The following is a 26017-nucleotide window of genomic DNA, read 5'->3' as shown; positions in this document are numbered from 1 at the left end:
AAAACGAGTTCTATGGGAGGGTAACCATTCCACACCACTCATAAACGGTATTTATTTATCTATTTGGTACGGATTTATATGTAGTACGAGAGTATATTGGTTTTCACACAGAAATATAGGCAATATAAGCATTGTTTCACTCATGAAACACATCAACATACCTGACCTTTTTTGACGACATTACCTGATCATAATTTCTAACTGTTTCTTCCTCTAATGCTATGTAAAGTTTGTCCTCCACATTGTCATCGATTGGGGAATCACTCTGGCCCTGAATTTCGTACTGTGGCATGACATGTCTTTACTGGCCAGGTCACTGGTAACAGGTGAATTGCTGAAACAATGGCATGCAGGGAGGGGAGGTCATGCTGGGTAAGGCATTGTCCCTGCCTGGCATCTTGTAGAGGAAGGTGTTCCGTGTATACATTCCAAAAATCACTCGCAAAAATTGAAAATTGTGCAAATTAGGGACCTTGCAATTGATTCGTGTTTATGTACATCAATGGGATTGGCAGTGACAAAACGTGTGGACGTCAATTCACGTCGACGGGGTGCAGTGGGTTTACTCGTCATGTCCCAACCGATTTTCCACCACTGACTCCCCCCAGACCCGACCAATTTTGGAAAAAATGTTTTTTGGTTCAAACCTCAGCTTTTGGTGAGAAACATCAAAAATTCATAAAGAAATCGCTCACCTGAGGTTTAAAATACTTGATTCAGGTAGCAGTACCTCCTTACCTTACTGTGTTTTCTATCCGGCTGGCTCCAAAGAAAACGAGTTCTATGGGAGGGTAACTATTCCACACCACTCATAAACGGTATTTATTTATTTATTTATTTAGTACGAATTTATATGTAATATGAGAGTATATTGGTTTTCACACAGTAATATAGGCAATATAAGCATTGTTTCACTCACTAACACATCAACATACCTGACCTTTTTTGATGACATTACCTGATCATCATTTCTGACTGTTTCTTCCTCTAATGCTACATAAACTTTGTCCTCCACATTGTCATCGATTGAGGAATCACTCTGGCCCCGAATGTCTTTATTGGCCAAGTCACTGGTAACAGGTGAATTGCCGAGACAATGGCATGCAGGGGGGGAGGTCATGCGGGATAAGGCATTGTCCCTGCCTGGCATCTTGTAGAGGAATAGAGGAAGGTGTCCTGTGCATACGTACCAAAAATCACATGCGAAAATTGAAAATTGTGCAAATTATGAACCTTGCAATTGCGCAACGTACCAGTACGTCGACGGGTCTAGCTGTGACAAAATGTTGCAACGTACCCATATGTTGATGGGATGCCTCGAGTTAAGAGCAAGCATGGCAGGATTTTTAAATTAGGTTAGGTTAGGAAGTGAAGTAAGCAGCAAATGAAAAAGGCATTTTGAAAGGCTGGTGATTGGGAATTGTGAGAGGAAAGAGGTAAACCATCACTGGGTTTAGTGGTGTGAAGAGAAGGAATGTGGATCTGGATATTGGCAGAAATGAAAATTGTTGTGAAATGCTTGAAAAATAACAAGACGTCAGGTGCTGTGTAAGATGTAGACCTATAGATATACCATCAGGAATTGTTTGTTTTTTTAAAGACTCCTTACGATGACTGGGTACTTTACTTGAAGAGGGCTGTGCTACACTCCCGGAGTCTGGTTGATCTCCGTCTCTCCTGATTTAATTCGAAGAGGGGTAAATGAGCTTCTGTTTATACTATTGCCATCACATTACGCTGAGTTAAGGAATTCTCGGATGTGTACACATATAACGATCTTCTCAGCATTCCCTTCCTGAGTGTGCAAATTTAGTGAGAGGAAACAGTCAGCACCAGTCAGCACATTCAAGTTGTGACTAAATCGTGAAAACTTGGCAACAAACATCCACCCCCCTAAAGTTGATGAGGTAGACTGGCTTGTTCTATGAAGGGATTGATGTGAAAAAATAGGTCTTGTTGGTGCTATGAAGGCCTTGATAATAAAAAAAAGAGTCTTAGTGTGGCATCTGCAAGAGGGATTTCATGAAGGAGTTGTAGCACCCACATTAATATCTGGATTGGTGATTTTGGTGTCTCATGAAAACGAATAGTCAAAGGTTAGAGTGTTAGAGATGGGGTTCTTAAGAAACGTTTGTGAAGAGCAGAGAGTGGATAGGGTATGAGGTCGTGTTATTTGTCAACTTGGTTATAAAAGGGGTAGTAAAATGAGTGATATATAAGTGAAATTGGAAGTGGTAGGAGGTGTGATAGACCAAGAAGAAAGTGGACAGATTGTATCATATCTTTTATAATGACCCTGATGTACTTGCTTGCGTCAGCTTTAGTCACTTAATGGCGGCTTTCTGCCCTGCTCCATCTCTGGCAACCTCCCTATTCAGTCCCTTATCCCTTAGGGCACACTCTTTGACCTCATCCCAGATCTTTTTCTGTCTGACCCTTGCAACCCTACCCCTAGCATTCACACTTCTCACCTTCCGCACCCAACTGTCACTCTCCATCCTCTCCACATGCTCAAACCATCTTGAGCGTGAGAAGGAGAGGAACTATATGTAGTCTGACGAGGCTAGGGAAGTGAGAAGGGGTCGGGCTGGTTGCATGAATTTTGCATGAGGGAGTGCATTACAAGCGTGTGTCATCTTTATTTTTTTGACCTTGATACTCGTTGGAAAAATTCTGCTTATATTTTTTTTACTCTAACTTGGCCTAAAACTGCCATCACTCCATCCTGAATGCAGGGTTGTAACAACAGATTAATATGACGTTAGTCACGCAGAAGTGCCACGGAAACGACGTAGAGACGTAACACTTTTTTTTTTTTTGCCACTAACTTACGTGAATTACGCTGTAAAAGGACAAAAATCTGGGCCAAGTTCGAGTAAAAAGAGTATAGTAAGTAATTATAAAGGTACATGTGGACGGTTTACATTTGAGGTAAGCCCAGGATTCCATGGGAGTGACTGGTGACTAATGGGTGAATAGCTTATATCACTGGACATGCTGGTGATTAATTCACCCACTATACTATTCTTTCCTTTCTCTAACTTTCTGGCCCCTGCCTTGCCCAACCTGCAAGAGGAATGATGATGACGATGATAATGGTGCCCCCACCCCAGTGTAGTGGGTGAGTGTATGCATCGCAACGTGACAACACATACAAGGACACATTTAGTAGAACTGCTTGCCTGTGTGTTGCCACGTAGCCCGAGCAGATAGCCACCACCTAAAATGGAGTACAGGCTGCATCCACCCACACACAGAGACTCGCACGAACTTTTATAAGAAGAATCCAAATCTTCCCAGAGTCTGACGAATGCATAACGGAATAATCAAACAACCTTCAACACGCACAATGGTCATTTTTCCCTTCCCTTTCCCCAGATCTGCGTCATCTTAAAGCTTTATTTCACATAGCTCAGTGGCGGAATAAGGCAATGCTACTGCTCCACATCTTTTCCATGGCACTTCTTTGTGACTAGGATCATATTCCAGTGTTGATACAGTGTTACAACTCAGTATTCAAGATGGAGAGATGGCAAGTTTAAGTCAAGTTAAAGCAAAAAGGGCAAAGTAAGGATTTTCATTGTATTTTACAAGTTGTAAATTCCCTTCAGACAGAAGTGGAAAGATAGCCATTTCTCTGACCGTGCAGTTGGCAACATATGCACCTGGTACAGTACCCATGTGTACAAGAGGTGTGGTATTTGGTACACTTGACAACCTTGACATAATGACATGTTTGTTGGTGGCACTGACATGAAGGCACGCAGGTGTTAAATAGTGGTAGAAATGACCAGGTAACCGTGATGCATGAACGTTGGAAATTGTAGCTAGACCCTTCATACGTGCACTGGACCTTATTCATGTATGACCAACTGTACATCACCTTAATCACATGTTTGTTTGGGGCACTGGCAGGAATGAACGCAGTGCTAAATGTAAGTGGAAATGATCAGGTGACCGCGATGCATGAACGTCAGAAATTGTACCTAGACCTCCACTTCACGCAGACGCTGACCCAGGTGCATGTGTGGCCAGTTGTACACCACTTCACTCACCAATCCAGTCAAGCTGAGAGACTGAGATACTGAGTTGGGATCCGAGGAGTGTGGTGTTGTCAGCCATGAGGTGGGAGGCGAAGGTGTTGGGCCAGGTTAGGGCCATGCCAAAGGAAAGGTTGCCAACACTACCCCAAATAATTATCAGCACCTGTAGACAACAAAGATGAATGTAATAGTAGTAGCGGTAGTAATAGTAGTAGTAGTAGTGGTAAAGAAATACCTGTACACCTTAACACCTGTAAACATAAACACCTGTACACCTTGACACCTGTAAACATAAACTATTATAAACATAAACACCTGTAAACAAACACTTGTAAAAACCTGTAAACGTAAATGCCTGTAAACATTAACACCTGTAGACATTAAAACCTTTAAACATTAACACCTGTAAACATTAACACCTGTAGACATTAAAACCTTTAAACATTAACACCTGTAAACATTAACACCTGTAAATATTAACACCTGTAGACATGAACACCTGTAAACACAAGCACCTGTAAAGTAAACACCTGTAAACACAAGCACCTGTAAAGTAAACACCTGTAAACACAAACACCTGCAAAGTAAACACCTGTAAACACAAACACCTGTCAAGTACACACCTGTAAACACAAACACCTGCAACCATAAACACCTGTAAACATTAGCACCTGTAAACACAAACAGCACACCAAAGGCACCTGCCAAGGGTCTTCATTCTCAGTGGTCAGGTAAGGTCCCTAGCACCTCTTCCCTAGCAATTTATGTTTGGATGTGGGTGCTTAATATCGTGTTGTACGTTATTTATGTAGAGTATTGTGATATTGGAAGGATTTGTGTAAGAGGACGGTAAGGCGTAATAAACAAAATAAATCACTCAGGAAATGTTGTTAGGGAGCTTACGTAAGTGACGAGAATCCTGGCCCTGGAGTTACAGGCCTGTATCCTAGCCGATTAAGGAAGCTCCTTAGCACCTTTTCCTTAGCAATTTGTTTTGGTTATTACACCCTACTCTCGTCTTAAGTATTACATGAATCCTAATATCGCGATACTCTGCACAAATGACGTTCAACAGGATATTAAACAGCCACATCCGAAAACAAATCGCTAAGGAAGAGGTGTTAGGGAGCTTCCATACCCGACGATAATACGGGCTAAAGAGGCTTGGTCTAGTTTCCTTGCTGGGTAAGGAGCTTCCTTTCCTTAACGATTTATCTTCCAAACTTCCATCAATATCCTCATTTTCGTTTTTGCTTCTTGTTATCTTTTTAATATCAACACAGACTGCGTGAATAACATATAGTAACGGAGCAGAATCAGAAACAAATCGCTACGGATAAGGTGTTAGTGTCGTAACCACACCAAGATACCGCCCTTAGGCTCCCATTCTCTTTGGTTAAGGAAGCTTCCTTACACCTCTTCTTTACCTATTTACATTTGGATATGGCTGGTTAATACCGTTACGTACTTTATGTATGCAGAGCATGATGATGTTGGAAGGGTTTATGTAATAGGCCTACAGATGAGAATAGCAAGGTGTAATACAAAATAAATCGATAAGGAACAGATGTTAGTAAGTTTCCTAACGGCAAGGATATAGAGCCTTTGGTATATTTCTATGCCTATAGTTGATTCTTCTAATGAAGTGAATTGGGAAGAGTAATGGACGGACATGTTCTAAACGTGAAGTAGTCCCAGTGGAAGAGTACCCTAATTTTTGTCTTTGATTGTACACTGTTGTAGAAACAAATCAAGAACTGGCTGCCAGAAATCGAGCAGCATGGAAAGCCGCCATTAGGTGACCAAGGTAGAGAGGTGGTTTGCGGTCCTACCGGACCCAGGTTCATATCCCCGCTGGGGCAGGGAACAGTTTAAGGATTTGAATTTAATAAAAACAGACTTTACTGATGTACCAGAAGACCCGCCGACATGTAAAAATACCCCCGCTAATACCAGTACACTAGTCCTGTATGAGACAGCCCTAGCATGTATTCAATATGGACGGTGGGTGTTAGCGCTGAAGTGGTGACATGTAGAGGTGTATGGTGTGTAGGAGGACTACTGGGCCTTGAAAGCAGGCTGTGAAGCCTATGCCCAGAGTCAGACACATAAAAAAAAAAAAAAAAAAAAAGGTCGACCGTACGACAAAGCCACCCACCTGAAAGGCTGTCGGGCGTGAAGATCCAGGTGGAGGCGTGGGTGGGATGGTTCCTGGGGTGGAGAGGCAAGATTAAAGCCCGTGGTGGTTAATGAAGCTCCCTAACACCTCTTCCTAACCGATTTATTTCGCTTACTTCGTCTTGTTACCCTTTTCCATGTCATATAAACAGTGGTTAAGGAAGCTCCCCAACACCTCTTCCTTGATTATTTATTTTTTGATATTGCTGGTTAATATCGGTTTGTATGCCATTTATGCAGAGTATGGGGACAGTAGAATTATTTAAATGACAGAAGACGGCAAGGTGTAATAAGCAAACTAAATCGCTTAGGAAGACGTGTTAAAGGTTCCTGAACCAAAGAATACGGACATGGTAATATTTTATGGCCTGGTTTGAGCTCACCTTGTATAATTATTTTACTTTAACTTGGCCTAAAATCACCATCTTTCCATCTTGACTGTTAATTTGCAACAGCAGATCACCACTACAATATGATGCTAGTCACGATGAAGCGCAATGCAAAGGTAAAATTTTATTACTGTCTTTTTCTGCCACTGAGTTTCGTGCAATAAGCTTCAGAAGGACGAAAATCTGGGCCAAGTTAAGGTAAAAGGAGTACACTCATAAAATCATGCTTGTTAGCTGTGGGGTTGTAAGTTATGGTGGTCGTTAGTTAAGTTGGTCGTTAATTATGGTGGTTTTAAGTTATGGTGGCTATAAGTTATGGTGGTTATAAGTTACAGTGGTTATAAGTTATGGTGGTTATAAATTATTGTGGTCGTTAGTTAAGTTGGTCGTTAGTTATGGTGGTTATAAGTTATGGTGGTTGTAAATTATGGTGGTTATAAGTTATAGTGGTTATAAGTTATGGTGGTTGCAGTGTCTATGGCCCATATTCTCATCGGTTAAGGAGGCTCCCTAACACCTCTTCCTTAGTGATTTATTTATATCCTTTCATACGTTTTTGTGCAGAGTATGGCAATATTGGAAGGATTTATGTAATACAGAGTAGGAGAGTAAGGTCTAAGAAGCAACATAAATCGCTTTGGAAAAGATGTTAGGGAGTTTCCTTAACCAGCCCTGTGCCAGCGACACACATGTACGTCACCCCTATATATGTGGACAGTGCCAGCAACGTACATGTATGTCGGCAATTTGATATATTTGCCAAAATTCGAAAATTCGTATTACGTGCCAAAAAATCAGCTGGGATATTCCGACACCTCTCTCGGCCTCACCCACCAGGTATGAGTCATCTCTGCACACCTGGGCCCTTGTGGGAGCCCACCAAGTCAGTCTGATTTTGACAGTGAGTGAGTGAAGATCATGGTGTGTCACGGCCTAGCCCAGCACGAGATTGACTCTCTCCTTGAAGTGCCCTATGATGGGGAAAGCGATTCCCCATTAAATGACGATGGGGCTGACTGGGATTACGTTCAACCAGACTCAGAATCCAGAAGTGTTGAGGAAATACCATCCCCCAGGAAGGCCAAATATATGAGTGATGATGGTATCCCCCCAGGCAGCCCCACCACCACCACCCCTTCCCACCACCCCCCACCACCCTCGATCCTATGACAATTCCTCTAGTGAGGATGAATATCAGGAGGATCCTAGTGCTACATACAGTCTGCCAAAGTGGGTAGGATCCCCCCAAAAAGGGCTGAAGGCCAGGGAGGATGTACAAACCAAAAAATAAAAGGTGAGTAGTGCTTTGTCATACCCAGGTGGGACGAGGAGGACCGTGCTGCCATTGACCTCACAAAGGCCTGAGTCACCTCAGCCCAGCACCTCCAGCACACGTGACATTCCTCATGGAAATTCCCCACCTCATTTTAGTGTTTCTTTCTCTTATTGGTAATGTGGTGAGAAGGGAAAGGGGATGGGGAAAGGAAAAGGGAAAAGTTGAGGGAAAAAAAGTGATAGTCGAGAGGAAGGTGAGGAGGAGGAAAATATTCCCCAAGTGACTTCTGGTTTTCCTCCCCATCCTGATGACGGAGATGGTGGTGGTGATGGCAGTGATGGTGGAGATGAAGCAGTGGATGAAGTGTCGTGAGAGTGGGAGGATGGGAGCAATTTTGTTCCCATTCACCAACCATTTACTCGTGGGGACACGGCAGACTGTACCGTTCCCGAGTTGAACCAATCCTCAAGGAGGATTGAATTCTTCAAAAACTTTTTTTACTAGAGAGCTGGTTCTCAGCATCTGCATACTTTCTAACACGTATGCAGAATTCTGCCGTGGCAAAGCCCCACAAACACCCCATAGCTGGCTGTTTGATGTCGACACATCTGTTGATGAGTTATACCTGTTCCTGGCCTTAATTCTCTTGATGGGACTGATAAAAAAAGAATCAGTTACCTTCGTACTGGACTGTGGACCCCATTATGTCAACACCCTTCTTTGGAAGAGTCATGGGGAGAAACAGATTCCAGTACATTTTCAATTGGCTCCATTTTTACGATACTGAGGACCCCAGCAATGTAGGCAACGTCGACAGGATGCACCGAATTTGCCTAGTGTTTGATCACCTGAGGGCACGATTCTCATCCTCTTTCTCTCCTTACAGAGACGTGGTCATAGACGAGTCTCGTGTTGTGGAGGGGGAACATTGCCTTCAGGCAATATATCCCTAGCAAAGGACACTGCTTTGGGTTCAAAATTTTCGTCATGTGTGTCTGCAGGACAGGGTATGTGCAGGACATAGTCCTGTACACCGGAGCACAGACGGAAATTACAGAGGATTGGACTGTCGGTTTGTCTGGTGCAGCAGGCTGTGAAGCCTATGCCCAGAAGTTGGACACATGAAAAAAAAAAAAAAAAAAAAAAAGTTGTGAAGACAATGATGCAGCCGTACCTTCATCATGGGCACATCCTGTACCAGGACAACTGGTGCACTATAGTCGGATTCCCGCCTGTTTGCGGCGGGGGTGTGGCCAGCACCTGTGGGCAATGGTGCCACGTTTCCCCAACTTGCGATGTGAAACGGAAGCTATTTATGTACAAGGCATCACAAATTCGATAAATTCAGATGAATAAAACTTACATTTGTGTATTTTGATGGATGAATCAACAGTAATCTTATTATGCATAAAATATTTATACAGTAACACAGAAACATGGCACACATATTGTACAGTGTTGCTAAAAGATATTGTAGTCACTTTTAATGGTTTTTAGCGTAGTTTTAGGGTGGGTAATAACATCACAGTTATGGATATAAGATAATGAGCCTGAAAAAAGAAGAAATATGCCAATATCCAAAGTAAAAGAAATAATTCATGTAATTCTTGTGTGGCAATACTTACACATCCATCTGGCCTAAAATAAATGTCCCAAAGGAGAATGAGGAGATTCAATGTCCCAAGAGAGAGAGAGAGAGAGAGGGAGAGGGAGAGAGAGAGAGGCATGCATTGAATGCATTGTCGGCATCACTTAATATAACAAAACCAAATTAACAAATGAAAGCACAATTATAAATAACTTATAAAAGAATCAAAAGTACTCAGGGTGGCTCACATTTCCCGCCAGGAGAGAGAGAGAGAGAGAGAGAGAGAGAGCGGGGGAGGGGGGAGAGAGAGAGAGAGGTCTGTCACTGCCTTCTTTGTATTCATTTGTTCCTTTGTACATACTGCACACACTGATATACATTGTTCCTATTGATGCACATATATCTATACACGTAATTTCTCTCTCTCTCTCTCTCTCTCTCTCTCTCTCTCTCTCTCTCTTCTAATACTGACCACGTGGTAGGTGAATCCAGCCCCCCCTTCCCCTCTCCTCCCTTCTTAATCCCTCCTGGGTGTCTCAGGTCAAATCCCCCTTCACACTTCCCCTCCCCCCTGGACCACTACGTCGGGGTGTATGAATCAGTAACGTAACAAACCTCTCAGCAGACAGTAACTTTGACACTCCATCTACTACTAAATATGACAAAACCAAATTAACAAATGAAAGCACAATTATAAATAACTTATAAAAGAATCAAAAGTACTCAGGGTGGCTCACATTTCCCGCCAGGAGAGAGAGAGAGAGAGAGAGAGAGAGAGAGAGAGATAACGGTATAGAAAACGTGGCAACACTGTACACAGGTGCGGGTCGCGCCACGGCCGCGAGCATGCGCGATTCCTACTATAGCCCACTTCTCGCTCGGTATTTGCTGGAGCAAGAGACTGGCACCTGCAGTACATTGAAAAAAAAACAGGCAGCACATGGTACAGGTGGGCAAGAAACTGCAAGGGAAGGAGGAAGTGTTTTCTCAAGCAAATAATATCCTTGCCATTACCTGGTACCACAACCACGAGGTATACCACCTTTCGACAATTCATTGCCCCCTGATGCATATCACAATGACCATCGATTACTGCAGTGAAAAACGTGTGCACATTTGGAAGTCTGAGGCTGTATTTGATTACAATATCAATATGTGTCAGGTAGACCAGTCGGATGCAATGATATCGAGCATCAAGTGTGCCAGGCCCACTATGAAGTGGTACAAGAAACTGTTCTTTCACCTGCTGGATATAACAGTTTTGAATGCTCACCTCCTCGACGCCAACACCACACGATCTAGTGAGACTTTCGAGGACTTCATCAGGGAGCTGTGCAGGGAGCTGATTGGCACCCATGGTCGTGATTGTGCCCCTAGAAAACATTCAACTAGTGGTGAAAATCCCCTTTGCCTCACCGAACGTCATTTCCCAGAGGTAGTGACAGCGCCAGATGCTAAGAGGAATCCCCAACACAGTTGTCATATGTGCCAATACAGCACGGTACAGCCAAGAAAACAGCGAAAGGACACGCGTTACCAATGTGTGGAGTATGATGTGGGGCTGTGCCTCACACCCTGCTTCAGATAATACGACACCCTACTCTGCTTCTGAAGTACATGGTGTGTGCGATAAAAGATGCAAGTGAAATGTATATAACTGTAAATAATCTATCTAACTATTGCCAGATGCCTTACTCCCGTAAGGGGTGGCCACAAACAAATCTCCTCCACGTCGCCCTGTCCCCCGCCATTTCACTGCCCTGCTCCCAGCCCACACCCCCCTCTCTCATTTACCTCTCCACTCCATCCCTCCATCTCATCCTTGGCCTCCCCCTCCCTCTCTCCCCCTCCACCTCACTCATATACACTCTCTTCGTGAGTCTCTCACCCTCCATCCTCTTCACATGGACAAACCACCTCAATGTGTTTCTCCTAACGCTTCCTATCACATCCACATCCACACCACAACGCTCCTTCACTTCCTCATTTGTCAGTCTGTCTCTCCATGCAACTCCACATGCTTCTTTCAAAAAACTCATTTCCACTGCTCTCATTCTTGACTTCTGTCCCTCCAGCAAGGTCCAAGCTTCACTTCCATACGTTAGAGTTGGTATCACAACACTGTCATGTAGTAGCTTTTTCACTTGCATGCTCACTTCCCTGTTTTTATTACTACTTTCAAGGAACCAGCAACCTTTCTTCTTTGTTGTACCGTTTCAAGCACTTCATCCTCTAAACTTCCGTCCTTATTCATCACACTACCCAAGTACTTAAATGCACTCACATTTTCCATTTCCTCCTCATCCAGCCTCACTGTACGTTCACTGACTTCACTTCTCTCGAAGTCTGGTGCTTTACTCTTCCCTACATTCACCTTTAGATTCCGTTTCTTACACACTCTCCCAAACTCATCCACCGAGCCTTGCAGCTCTCCTTTGTCTTCAATTAACAACACAGTATCATCTACAAACAACAGTACAGGGAGTTTCCAAAGTAAATGTAGTATAAGAAACTAGTGTTAGTGATTTTTATACTAGTAAGTGAAGTAAAATAAGTTATGTATGTATGTGTGTGTGTGGGAGAGAATATACTAAATGAACGGACATGGCATGAATACCTTGCCGTGCGAGAAAAGTGAATGATAGTGTGTTGAGTTTGAGAGAAAACACACAAAGAGTGAATAGACTGTGAAAAGAATAATAAGTTATGTGGAAAACAAATATAATGTACAGTATAATACGTGTTTGCACAGACTTTCTACAGCAGAAACGTAGAATAAGAACTATTACGAACATTATATGGGCAATCCAATTCACTCACTCGCTTGTCATATGGTAATGCGCCAATGTACATAACTAGGCTTGGGGACGCTTCCTATATCATCTACAGTACATACCCAACAAGAGTGTCCTTGGCTCAAATAGCATAGTCACTGATGAAGAACATGCAGAGCTTCTGCCTCCTCTCGCTCTTTGGCGGCGAAGTTTTCAGCCATCTGCTCAGGGAGAATCGACCTCAAAATCGACCTAAATGGCTTCTGTGAGTATTTTTATGGTTGTTCTCCATGTTTTCTCATCATTTCTAACATATCTAGCAAAAAAAAAAATAAGATCGAAAATTGGCCGGCACCACAGCTCCATGAGGGTCCACAGTCTGCCAGCACGCGGCAAGTTAATGACGGGAATGTGGGCCTATGAGTTGCGAGGCCTAGTTGTTGTAAAAGTTAATGTGAATCCGGAGTTTAGTGTTTTCAGAGTCAGGTGCTTGGAATTTTTAGCTCTTGTACGATTTTGTACTTATAAAGTTAGCCGTTGTGCAGTCAGGTGCCAGTACGGTTTAGCAGTTGTGTGGTCAGGTGCCTGTAAGGTTTGGCGGTTGTATGGTCAGGCACCAATAAAGTTAGCAGTTGTGTGGTCAGGTGCCTGTAAAATTAGCAGTTGTGCAGTCAGGTGCCATTGAGGTGTAGCAGTTGTGTGGTCAGGTGCCTGTAAAGGTTTAGCGGTTGTGTTGTCAGGTGCTTTTAAAGTGTTGTGGTTGTGCAGTCAGGTTGTAAAGTTTAGCTGTTGTGCGGTGAGGTGCTTGCAAGGCTCGTATTGATTAATATCCGATATCCACCTTTACCTGTTCAGTATAGTACAATACAAGCACTCTACCAAAATGTTAGGTGTCGGAGAGAAACACAGGTTAGAGCTTGAGTTGTTTATTTGCTCTGACTCTCTGAAGATGGGTTCTATGTAGCCCGAAACGTTAAAGGAAATAAAGACTTCAAACTCTAACCTGTATCTCTCTCTCACCCAACATTTCCACTTCTCGCAATGGATCTTCCACAAGAATCTATTGGTAGGGAGAGAGATACAGGTTAGAACTTGAATACTTTATTTTCTCTAAAGTTTCGGGCTACACAGAACCCATCTTCATCTCGAAACGTTAGAGGAAATAAAGCACTCAAAATTCTGCCTTGTGTCTCCAACCCAGTATTTCTACTTGTGGCAATGGATCATCTACCAGCACTCTACATTTCCCAATTACCTCACCATGATCCAAATACACACTGAAAATCTACACAACCACGCCACTCATTACTATCACTAAGCATCACATTATGGATAAGGAAATGTTTTTATCCTTACCGTAACTTCGTCTGCTCCCACCGACAACAATCTGACCTCTGCTCCCGTCTTCCTTATTCTTGGTTGCTTCTGATGGCTTGTTGCATGGAAGGGCAATTAAATCCATTCTTGCTTCACGCTTCTGCAAAATCAGTGTTGACAGTTTTTAGAAGATGATAAATAGATATGAAAAATTAATGTTGGTTTGCTTTCACCTAACAGAACTGGTCCATTAATACTTGGACACTAAGACTGGTATTCTCGATGGTCAAGGAAGTTCCCCAACACCTTTTTGTGATTTATTTTGTCAATTTCATCTTACTGTTCCCTTCTGTGTTACATAAATTCTTCCCTTATAGCCATACTCTGCAAAAATAAAGTACAAAAGGATAATAATCGGTCATATTCTAAATTAAATCACTAAGGAAGAAGTGATAGGGAGCTTCCTTATTCGACGAGAATTCGAACATAAGGATGGTATTCTCGATGGTTAAGGAAGTTCCCCAGCATTTCTTCCCTAGCGATGTATTTTTTGGATATCTGGTCAATATCATTGTATGCGTTATTTCTGAAGACTAAGCCGATGCTGGAAGGACTTATATAACACAGAAGAGGTCAGTAAGATGTAATAAGCAAAATAAATCATTTAAGATGTGTTAGGGAGCTTCCTTAACCGATGAGACTACAAAACATTGAAAAACCTGTACTGATGTCTTATTGTAATACTGAGATGCACAGAATATGTCGCAGTGGGTCAAAAAGCAAGGCAAAATTAATGAGAAACAACTGCAGTATTTTTTATTAAGATTTGGAAGGACGCTTCGATCAAACAACCTTCGCTTGAAAGGGGCTCTCCTGAGTTGGGTGAAATTATCTGATGGAGAGTAGTAGTAGTAGTAGTACTAGTAGTAGTAGCAGTAGTAGCAGTAGTAGTAGTAGAAGCAATGAAGATGAAGTGGTAGTAGTAGCAGTAGTAGTAGTAAAAGCAATGAAGATGAAGTTGTAGTAATAGTAGTAGTAGCAGCAGGAGCAGTAGTAGTCGTAGTTAGCAGTAGTAGTAGCAGCAGCAGCAGTAGCAGTTAGCTGTAGTAATAGTAGTAGAAGCGTGATGCCTTTATAACCCGGCTACAGCTATATATATATATATATATATATATATATATATATATATATATATATATATATATATATATATATATATATATATATATATATATATATATATATATATATATATATATAATCATCAGCCGTTTGAGTGTCCACTGCAGGACCGGCCTATCCCTACCGAAGCAGGGACGACACAGCCAATGTATCTCTACCCAGTGGCTTAGGCTGTCTGGTAGAGACTGTATGTAGGGTGAGAAGTGCTTGTGAGTGTGAGTGTAGTGTTGGAGTGGGTTTGGATGTGTGTGTAATTTGTGAACCAAGTGTAATCGGCCCACCTTAAGCCAGTTGGGTGCAAGCATACTAGTATGCGACACTGGTTCAACCACAGCACCCCTTGTGTCTGCCAAAGTAGCAAGTGGCTTGGTGAACACTTGCCAAAGTTTTTACAACTCTGGCGGGAGGCGAACCCGCGCTAACTAGCGTGCGAAATATATATATATATATATATATATATATATATATATATATATATATATATATATATATATATGCATCTTGTGAGAGATCTTTAGCTGTGATGGGAATAACTAAGCCTATTTCCAAGCCTTCAAAGTCTACTTTCACAGGACGTTACTGGGTTACCATCAGCTTCAACACTAACCCCCATGTTGTCGTCAGCATGCTCCATAGCACCCTTTCCTAAGCGATCTATTTTGCTTATTACACCTCTTCCTTAACTGTTTAACTTTGCATGTAAGTAAGGCCAGTATTCACGTCAGTTAAAGAAGCTACTTAACACCCCTTCTTAAGTGATTTATTTTGCTTATTACACCTCTTTCTTAGCGATTTAACATGCATGTAACCAAGCCTCGTATTCTAGTCTCTTAAGGAAGCTCCCTAACACCTTTTCTTAAACAATTTATTTTGTTTATTACACCTTACTGTCCTCGTCTCTGTTACATTAATCCTTCCCAATATCGACATACTCTGCATGAATTACGAACAAAAGGATATTAACCAGCCAGATCCAAAACTAAATTGCTAAACAAGCTCCCTAACACCTCTTCCTTAACGATTCATTTCTTGGGTACGATTGACTAATGACAGTTAGTATGTTATTTATGTTAATATATTGGTACTGCAATTATTTAAATGACAGACAAGATGACAGTAAGGAGTAATAACCACTATAAATCGCTTAGGAAGAGGTGTTAGGGAACTTCCTTAACCGATGAGACTACCAGTTTAATGGTCGTACTCTTGGCAGTTAAGGAATCTCCCTAACACTTTTTCCATAGGGATTTATTTTTGGTTACGGCTGGCTAGTATCGTTTTGTACGTTATTTATGCAGCGTATGGTGATATTAGAGTGATAAAAGTAACATAGATCAGGACGGTAAGATATAATAAGCAAAATAAATCGCTTAGGATGAGGAGTTAGGGAACTTCCTTAACCGACGAGAATACGAGCCTTATGGCTACATTCTCTTCGGGTAACGAGGCTCCCCAGCACCTCTTCCTTAGTGATTTACTTTTGGATATTGTTCGTTATCATTATTATTTTTCGCAGGGTATGGCGATATTGGATGTACTTAAATAACACAGAGCAGGACAGTAAGGTGTAACAAGCAATATAAATCGCTTAGGAAAAGGTTTTAGGGAGCTTCTTTCACAGACGAGAATATGGGCCTTAGTTACATGCAGGTTAAATCGCTAAGGAACAAGTGTTAAGATACTCACGAAACCAGTTAATTAGTTTTGGCCCAAACTGTCTTTTTTGCAGCATATTTCACATAGCTCAGTGGCAGTAAAAGACAACACTAGCACTACACCCTTTCCATTGCACTTCTTTGTGACTAGCATCCTATATTAATGTTGGTCTAGTGTTACAACCCAGAATTCAAGATGGAGGGATGGCATTCTTGGGCCAGGTTAGAGTGGAGGGAGTATTGTTATTTTATGGACTACAGAATATACATATGATCGCTTTGCCCACCTGGTCATCGTTATGCGGTGTGGTGGTGGAGGCCCGGACTACGATGCCCTCACCCACCACCTCAGAGGACATCGATAACACTTCCATGCTGGGGGTGAAAGAGAAGTGTGTGTGTGTGTGTGTGTGTGTGTGTGAAGGACGAAGGAGGGAGGTGAGGAAGAAGTGAGTGAGTGTGTGTGTGTGTGTGTGTGTGTGTGTGTGTGTGTGTGTGTGTGTGTGTGTGTGTGTGTGTGTGTGTGTGTGTGTGTGTGTGTGTGTGTGAAGGACGAAGGAGGGAGGTGAGGAAGAAGTGAGTTAGTGTGTGTGTGTGTGTGTGTGTGTGTGTGTGTGTGTGTGTGTGTAACTTATGTATTTCCGCATTGTATTATTATTATTATTATTATTATTATTATTTATTTATTTATTTATTTTTCTTGAGGGGGTGTGGTCTGAATGAGGAGGGGAAATCAGGTAGAGAGGGAGAAGTGGAGAGAGCGTGGTATGGTGTGTGGCCAGGGATGAGCTAACGTTTGGTTGGGATGTGTTGGGTGATGATCGTGAAGAGTTGGGAGGGTTAGTTTATGCGGGTGCGGTGGTTGGAGTGGATGGGCCTTTTGAGTGGGTGGGTTGGGTTCTTGGATGGGTAGGTGGATGTATGTCTTCCCAGAGGACAAGTCAACAGAGGGGCTTAGTATACATGGATGTATGAGTAGGGATATGGGTTGGTGGTCTGGTGGGTTGATGGGTGGGTGTATGGGAGAAAACAGGTCCACTGGGGAGTAGGTCTATGGAGTAAATAGGTCCATAGCTGAATGGGTCCATGTGAGAAGTACGTCTATGGGGGAATGGGCCAAAGTAGGTTCAAAGGATTCGTGTACAATGTCGGTCCATGTGATAAAATAGGTCCATGTGGAGATTAGGGTGTTCCCATGGCGAGAAATTAGGTCCATGAGGGAATAATAGGTCAAAGGAGAAAACAAAAAAAGTCCATGGAGAACTTAAGTCATTTGAGGGGAAATAAGACCGTTTCGTTTCGACTTGTTTATGACTATTCCAACACGTTTGCATGCCTCGGTTTTTGTTTCTTAATTGTAGCTCTTCACACTTCTTGATCTCTGGCAGTCTCAGTTCAGTCCCTTATCCCTGAGGTCACACTCTATGATCCCATGTTAGTTTTTTTTTTTTTTTTTTCTTGGTCTGCCTCTCGCAGCCCTAGCCTCAACGTTCACATGTCTTACCTTCCACACCAAATGCCATCTTCCATCATCTTCACATGCCCAAACCATCTCAGTCTATCCCTTCTCATCATTAATATATTCAAGTTCAACCCTTCCTCTCAACCCTTTACTCGCAGTCTTAATCCTCCCATTCCTGTCATCCATTTAATCGTTATCATCTCTGTACGTTCTAGCCTACGAATATCCTCTTCCTGAGCCCAAGTCACACTATCATACAGCTTTACGTTCCTAACACATGCTGCATGCAAGAGCCCTTAAACGGAGGGGCAGTCCTCTCAATGTCAGGAGGGACAACAGGTCCACGTAGAGAAAAGTAGGTCCCTGATGGAAAATAGTTCAAAGAGTGTAAATAGGTGAATGGAGTGACATTGGTCGAAATGGAGACTAAGAGCATGGGGGAAATAGCCAACCGTTGCACTATTTCTCATATTCCTTGTCTCGGTGAACAAAGATTAATGTAAAAGTTGAGGATCTGTTTTTTTGCAATAGCCCAATGATATAGTCCAGGATTTTTATATTGGTTGATTATATATGCTACATCAATGAAAGTACTGTATTTTCTTGCCCTCTTCCATCCTTCAGCCCTCTATATCCAAACCCTTCTCCTCCCCCACACCAAACCACACCACACCACACCACACTACACTACACTACACCACACTGCACTACACCACACCACACCACTCTACACCACACCACACCACTCTACACCACACCACACCACACCACACCACTCTACACCACACCACACCAAACCATAAAGCAGACCACAACACACCACACCTTACCACACCACCCTTCAACTCCACGTATCCCTCTGCACCCTTCTGCTGTCAGTGATTCGACCATCCATGCTTCGAAACCCCAGGACTCGTAATCTCGTCGGTCAAGGAAGCTCCCTGACACCTTTTCCTTAGCGATTTATCTTTGGATATGGTTGGCTAACATCATTTTGAACGTTAGTTCTGCAGAGTATGGAGATGTTGGAAAGATTTAAGTAACACAGAAGAGGATGGCAACGTGTAAAAAGCAAAATAGATCGCTTAGGAAAGGGTGTTAGGGTGCATCCTTGACCGACGTGAATAGGGTCTTATTTGTAATCGCTCCAGCTCGAGAAATCTCTCCGAAGATGAGGAAAAAATATCTGGAGGGAGAAAGATATAGAGAAGATACACGCACTGCACTGGAGAAACTATTTAAGGTTTCATCTACCGTTGAATTCAGTACAAGCGATTCTTGTAAGTCTAAGCAATCTGTTCCTAGCAATCAAATCAATATACTCCAATCAACCTAGTCAGTCAAATCAAAGTATCAATCTAATCTTATCAATCAGCTCAAAACAGCCTAATATAATCAATCTAAACAAAATAATCTATAATCAGTCAAATGGCAATCAATTCTAACCTAACCTAACCTCACCCCACCTCAGCTAATTTAACCCAACCTAACCTCACCTCACCTCACTTCACCTCACCTAACCTCACCTCACCACACCTCACCCAACCTAACTTCACTTCACCTCACCTCACCTCACCTCACCCAGCCTCACCTTACCCAACCTCACCTCACCTTACCTCACCTAATCTAATAATTTTACTGAAGGATTTAAGGATATTATCTACCTTCGCCAGCTTTAAAAATATGTTTATCTTATTAAATTCCTCTCAGGCCACATAGCATAAATTAAAGAATTATTTATACCTGTAAGTGTCAGGACTGTAAAATATCTTAATACATAATAACCAGCAACATACATAATATAGTCTAGAGGTTAGGTCAATGTCAAGCCTAGGGGCCAAAGGATATGACGTTAGCACCTCTCCAGGATGCCTCTCACCAGCACAATAGCCCACAAACAGCGCCTCGTGACCATACACACACATACACACATACAGGCTTCTAGAACATTTCAACAACATTATAGCACACGTGACACGGCCCCTGCTAAACGAGAATGTAGGAATCCGAGAGAAGAAGAGGGCTGGCTATCGTAGCGAAAGGTTGTACAGAGACAGCGAGAGAGTAGGAGACTAGCAACAGGGTCGAGAGGGTGCCAGAGAGAGAGAGAGCGAGACAGGGAGGTTGCTAGCGAGACACTATACTTCACTGGTGTGTGAGAGACTTTGTTAATATTTCCGAGACAAATAAAAATAGTCCCATACTAATCTTTACCTCTCCTGTCATTGCATGACAATGGGAACCAAGATTATCTACTTACAAAGCTACTCAAGTATATCAACCGCTCGTCCACGAGTCTACAAAACACACTACAAGAAGCTACAGAGTTATTGTAAGAGTAGTAGTGGTGTTGGTGGTGGTGGTGCTGGTGGTAGTAGTAGTAGTAGTAGTAGTAGTAGTATGATTGTGACAATGATAATGGTGGTGGTGGCAGTGATAGTTGCAATGATAATAATGATGATAGTAGTGACAGTGGTATTAATGAGTACTAGTAGTAGTAGTAGTAGTAGTAGTAGTAGCAGTAGTAGTAGTAGTAGTAGTAGTAGTAGTAGCAGTAGTAGTAGTAGTAGTTGTAGTTGTAGTGCTGCTGCTGGTGGTGGCGGTGGTGATGATGATGATAATGGTGGTGGTGGTGGTAGTGATGGTTGTAATATTGGTAATGATGATGATAGTGATGAGCAGTAGTAGCAGTAGTGGTGATAATAGTAGTGGTGGTGGTGGTGATGATTATGGTGATGATGGTGGTGACAGAGATAATAATGATGATGATGGAGTATTACCTGTAGTAGTAGTAGTGGTGGTGGTAGTAGTAGTAGCAATTATGATGATGATAATGGCGATGGTGGTAGTGACAGTAGTGGTATTGATAATGATGGTGGTAGTAATGATGATGATGATGAAGGGTAGTAGCCTCCTTGTAGTAGTAGTAGTAGCAGCAGCAGCAGCAGCAGTAGTAATAGTAAAGATGGCGACGCTGTTACGTAGCTCCTTCCTGCATGGCAGTCAGCGAAACACTAAGTCGCTCCTCTCAGTGCTCAGTGCCCTCAATGCCTCCACACCAAGTATTCCTCTTTACACTAAGTCGCTTCTCTCAGTGCTCAGTGCCCTCAATGCTTCCTCACTAGGTATTCGTTGGTACACTAAGTCCCTCCTCTCAGTGCTCAGTGCCCTCAATGCCTCTACACCAGGTATTCGTTGGTACACTAAGACGCTCCTCTCAGTGCTCAGTGCCCTCAATGCCTCTACACCAGGTGTTCGTTGGTACAAATTGTCTTAAACTGAAGCACATTATTTCTGAGACCAGTGTGTGCCTGAGTCTTGCAACAGCCACGACAATGTAATATTTAACAGGTGTGTCAAGATTGTGTAGTTGTGTTGTGGTCCTTGGCTCATCTGCAAGTAATAGTAGTAGTAGTAGTAGTAGTAGAAGGAGGAGAGGTGGTAGAAGTTGTAGTAGGAGATGGAGGAGAAGAGGCAGTAGTAGAGGTAGTAGTAATAGCAGTAGTAGTAGCAATAGTATTAGTAGCAGTAGTAGTAGTAGTAGTGATGATGGTGGTTGTGGTGGTGGTGGTGGTGGTAGTAGTTGTAGTACTAGTAGTAGTAGTGGTCTTGGTGGTGGTGGTAGTAGTGGTGGTGGGAGGAATAGCTGGCTAGCAGTAGTAGTAGTAGTAGTAGTAGTAGTAGTAGTTGTTGTTGTTGTTCTTTTCTGGCTGAGCGGACCTGTTGACCACCGGTAAAAACTACTTTTCTGAGGCCATCCTACAAACACAGCACATACTGTACACAGTGACGGGACCCAGCACCCCATCCCTCAAGCCAGTATTCTGGTGCGGGTAGGAGAGTTGCTAACACCTCCCCCTTACCGGTTTATTTCTGATTCTGTTCCGTTAAAATATTCCTGTGTGTTATCTATGCAGTCTATGTCGACATTAAAAAGATATAAGAAGCAAAAAAGAGGTTGTTAATGGGTAGCTTGGAAAATAAATCGCTAAAGAAGAGGACCTAGGGAGCCTCCTTACTCGACGGGAATACTGAAGGCGCTTCATCTAGGTCTAACCAGGATTCTTCCCACGGAGAGGGATAGGGATATATGAGAATGGCTCCCTGATGGACGCCGCAGCTGCTTCACCCAGGATGTACAGAAGGGGTTAGCTATAGCCTTCATTAACCTCTTGACACATAAACAACTAAATAAATAAACAAATAAATGACCTAATAAATAAAGCACAAGGTGGTTCAAAATAGCACTTCACTTAAACACCTGCAGAATCTTACGCAGGAATTGCTCAGTCTGTTGGTGTGGGCGTGGGTTTAGCAATGGCACTCATGACCACGATAACCACCACCATTATCATCACCATCATCATTACTACTATTACCGGTACTACTACTACTACTACTATTACTACTACTACCACTACTACTACTATTCCATCATCATTATAATCATCATCATTACCACCACCACTACTACTACTACTACTACTATGGTACCGTATCACTACTACCACTGCTACTACTACTACTACTACTATGGTACCGTATCACTACTACCACTGCTACTACTACTACTACTACTATGGTACCGTATCACTACTACCACTGCTACTACTACTACTACTACTACTATGGTACCGAATCACTACTACCACTACTACTACTACTACTACTACTATTCCATAATCATCATCATCACTACTACTACTACCGGTACTACTACTACTACTATTCCATCATCATCATCATCATCATCACTACTACTACTACCGGTACTACTACTACTACTATTCCATCATCATCATCATCATCACTACTACTACTACCGGTACTACTACTACTACTATTCCATCATCATCATCATCATCATCACTACTTCCAGGTATAAACATGTCAATATTTCTTGTCTATAGGCTACGCTAACAGAGCCGTCCCTGGAGGACACAAGAGACAGCCCTGGTGGAGAGAGGAGTGTTGTATGTCAATCTGTATATAATATCCCCCTAACGGCCCTAACCCCCTCATGCCCTGAATAACTCTATAGTCGTCCCAGGTAATTACGTGCAGGTGAGAATGAGTCATAGTGCGGTATTCTGTCCCTAACACCTCTTCCTAAGCGGTTTATTTTTTATTCTGGTCCGTTAGCATATTCTCGTGTTTGATTCACGAAATTTATGTCATATTTAAAGAGATATAAGAAGCCAACCTGGGGATAATAATATGTGGTTTGGAAAATAAATCGTTAAGGAAGAGGTGTTAGGGAACTTCCTTACCCAGTGAGAATACCAGCCATAGGAGCCCAGGGTCCGTATTCTCGTTGGCTAAGGAAGTTCCCTAACACCTCTCTCTTGGTGATTTATTTTGCTTATAACTCTTTGCCGTCCTCTTCTGTGTTGTTGTAAATCTTTCTAATATCGCCATATTCACCAATAACGTAAAAAACGATATTAACAAACCGTATCCAAAAATAACTCGCTAAGGAAAAGGTGTTTGGGAACTTCCTATCCCGACGAGGATACAGGCCATTGAAGCCAAAGATCCGTATTCTTGCTTGATAAGGAAGCTCCCTAGCACCTCTTCCTTGGCGACTTAGTTTTGGACATGGCTAGTTAATATCCTTTTAAACCTTATCTGAGTATGGCGATACTAAAAAGATGTATCTATGAGAGAGGTGAAGTCAGTGAATGTACAGCGAGGTTGGATGGTGAGGAATTGGAAAATGTGAGTACGTTTAAGTACTTGGGTAGTGTGATGATTAAGGATGGAGGTTTGGAGGGTGAAGTGCTTGAAAGGGTACAGCAGGGAAGAAAGGTTGCTGGTTCTTTGAAAGCAGTGATAAGAAACAGGGAAGTGAGCATGGAAGTGAAAAAGTTACTACATGACAGTATTGTGATACCAACTCTAACGTACGGAAGTGAAGCTTGGACGTTGTTGGAAGGACACAAGTCAAGAGTGAGAGCAGTGGAAATGAGTTATTTAAGAGGAGCCTGTGGAGTCACATGGAGAGACAGGCTGACGAATGAGGATATAAAGGAGCGTTGTGGTGTTGATGTGGATGTGATAGGAAGCGTTATGAGGAACACACTGAGGTGGTTTGGCCATGTGGAGAGGATGGAGGGTGAAAGACTGACGAAGAGAGTGTATGTGAGTGAGGTGGAGGGGGAAAGAGGGAGGGGGAGGCCGAGGATGAGATGGAGAGATGGGGTGGAGAGGTATATGAGAGAGGGGGGTGTGAGTTGGCAGCAGGGGAGTGAAATGGCGGGGGACAGGGCGACTTGGAGGCGATTTGTTTGTGGCCACCCCAAACGGGATTGAGGCATCTGGCAATAGATAGATAGAGATAGAGAATAATAATAATAATAATAATAATAATAATAATAATAATTATCCATCCTTCCATCATCCAATCCTACATTGCCCCAAGAGAAGCGTAGGAGCCCGGGGCTAGGCAGTTGGTCCCGACATTTAAGATGAGAGTGAAATAATAAAAAGTGAGTTTTACGCCAGGTACCCTTTTTTGGATAAGGGCTAAGGCGTTGCCCCTGGGTAGAGGACTTTGGTTTGGAGCGTGTAGCATTTTATGACCGGATGCCGTTCCTGATGTCTACCAATGACCCTTGGGTGGATTCGATCCTCCGACCCTTCGGTCAGAACGGAGCGCTCTAACCCACTGAGCCACGGCTGCTGCTAATAATAATTAATAATAATAATAATAATAATAATAATGAGCGAGGTGCAACAACCAAAATAAATCGCTTAGGTAAAGGAGCCAGGGAGTTTCCTTAACCGACGCCAGTACGGGTCAAGGAGAGTTAAAATGATAAATACAGATCCTGCTTATTAGGCTACGTCAGTACAATACGAAAATACGTGACTAAGTTCTTGAAGTTACGACAGCTCATTATCCGAGGGTTTATCTTCGGTGCTTCTTAACACCTTTTACCTACCGAATTGTTTTGCGCTTTACACCACACCTTCCTAATGTCTGTTCTTGGTATTATGTCAACTGTAGTAGTAGTAGTAGCAGTAGTAACACAACCCCTTGCAGCATACAGCACATTTACGTATGGTGTAATGCACAAAAGGACCTTCGTGATGCGGACCATCCCCAACATAGTGTTGCTGCTACAACCACTGCAGGATGCTATCAGGGAATCATTCCTCCCAGCACTGACCAATGGCCACATCCCCACACCAGAAGAGAGGGATCTTCTAGCATCACCACCCAGGATGGAAGGCCTTGGCATTATCAATCCAGCAGCCATGGCAAGCTACACAGACATTCACTTAGACTCATCGAATCCTTCTCACAGAAGATTTATGCCCAGGGTGAGACGAGTGATTGACCAACAACAGCAGAAGGATATAAAGACAAATAGGCAAAGAGCGAGAAACAAGGCAAAGGACCAGCTGCAGCACATAACCAAACAACTTACTGCAGACCAGCGCAGAAAAGTTGAAATGACACAGGAGGCTGGTGCATCAAAGTGGCTGAAAACCCTGCCTCTCAAGGTCAAAGGCTTCCACGTCATCAAACAAGAATTTATTGACGCCATAGCCTTGAGAGATGGGTGGCAAATAGAAAACCTGCCTCAACACTATGCCTGTGGCACTGTCTTTGATGCAAAACATGCAACGGTTTGCATGAAAGGAAGCTTTGTGTGCATTAGACATAATAAAGTACGCGACCTCACTGCGAAAATGCTACAGAAAATATGCCATGCCATCAGAGAGCCAGCTGTGCTCCCTCTACGCAGTGAGCATTTCATTCACAGAACAGCAGACGCATCAAAAAATGCGAGAGTGGATGTCAGTGCTCGAGGTTTTTGGACACTTGGGCAAAAGGCTTTCTTTGACATTAGGATTTTGATCCTTTAGTAACATGTCACCGCAAACTCTCTCGAGGCTGCACGCAACAGGAATGAAACACAAAAACATAAAAAACCACAACAAACTATCAAGAAAGGATCCAACATGTAGACCACGGTCGATTCACTCCCCTTGTGTTCACAATATCAAGCAGGTTGGGTCTAGAGGCAGTGAGATTCTACTCGAGTCTAGCAGAGGTTCTTTCTGAGAAGCATCAACCTCACAGCTTCGTTACGGCCTGGATGAGATGTCGACTGTCATTCTCCCCCATGAGGTGTGCATTCCTA

This window comes from Coenobita brevimanus, chromosome 20 (assembly GCF_032717465.1).
Source record: "Coenobita brevimanus isolate Jiangsu-jjx chromosome 20, ASM3271746v2, whole genome shotgun sequence".
NCBI classification, from domain to species: domain Eukaryota; kingdom Metazoa; phylum Arthropoda; class Malacostraca; order Decapoda; family Coenobitidae; genus Coenobita; species Coenobita brevimanus.
This window is presented reverse-complemented; position numbering follows the sequence as displayed.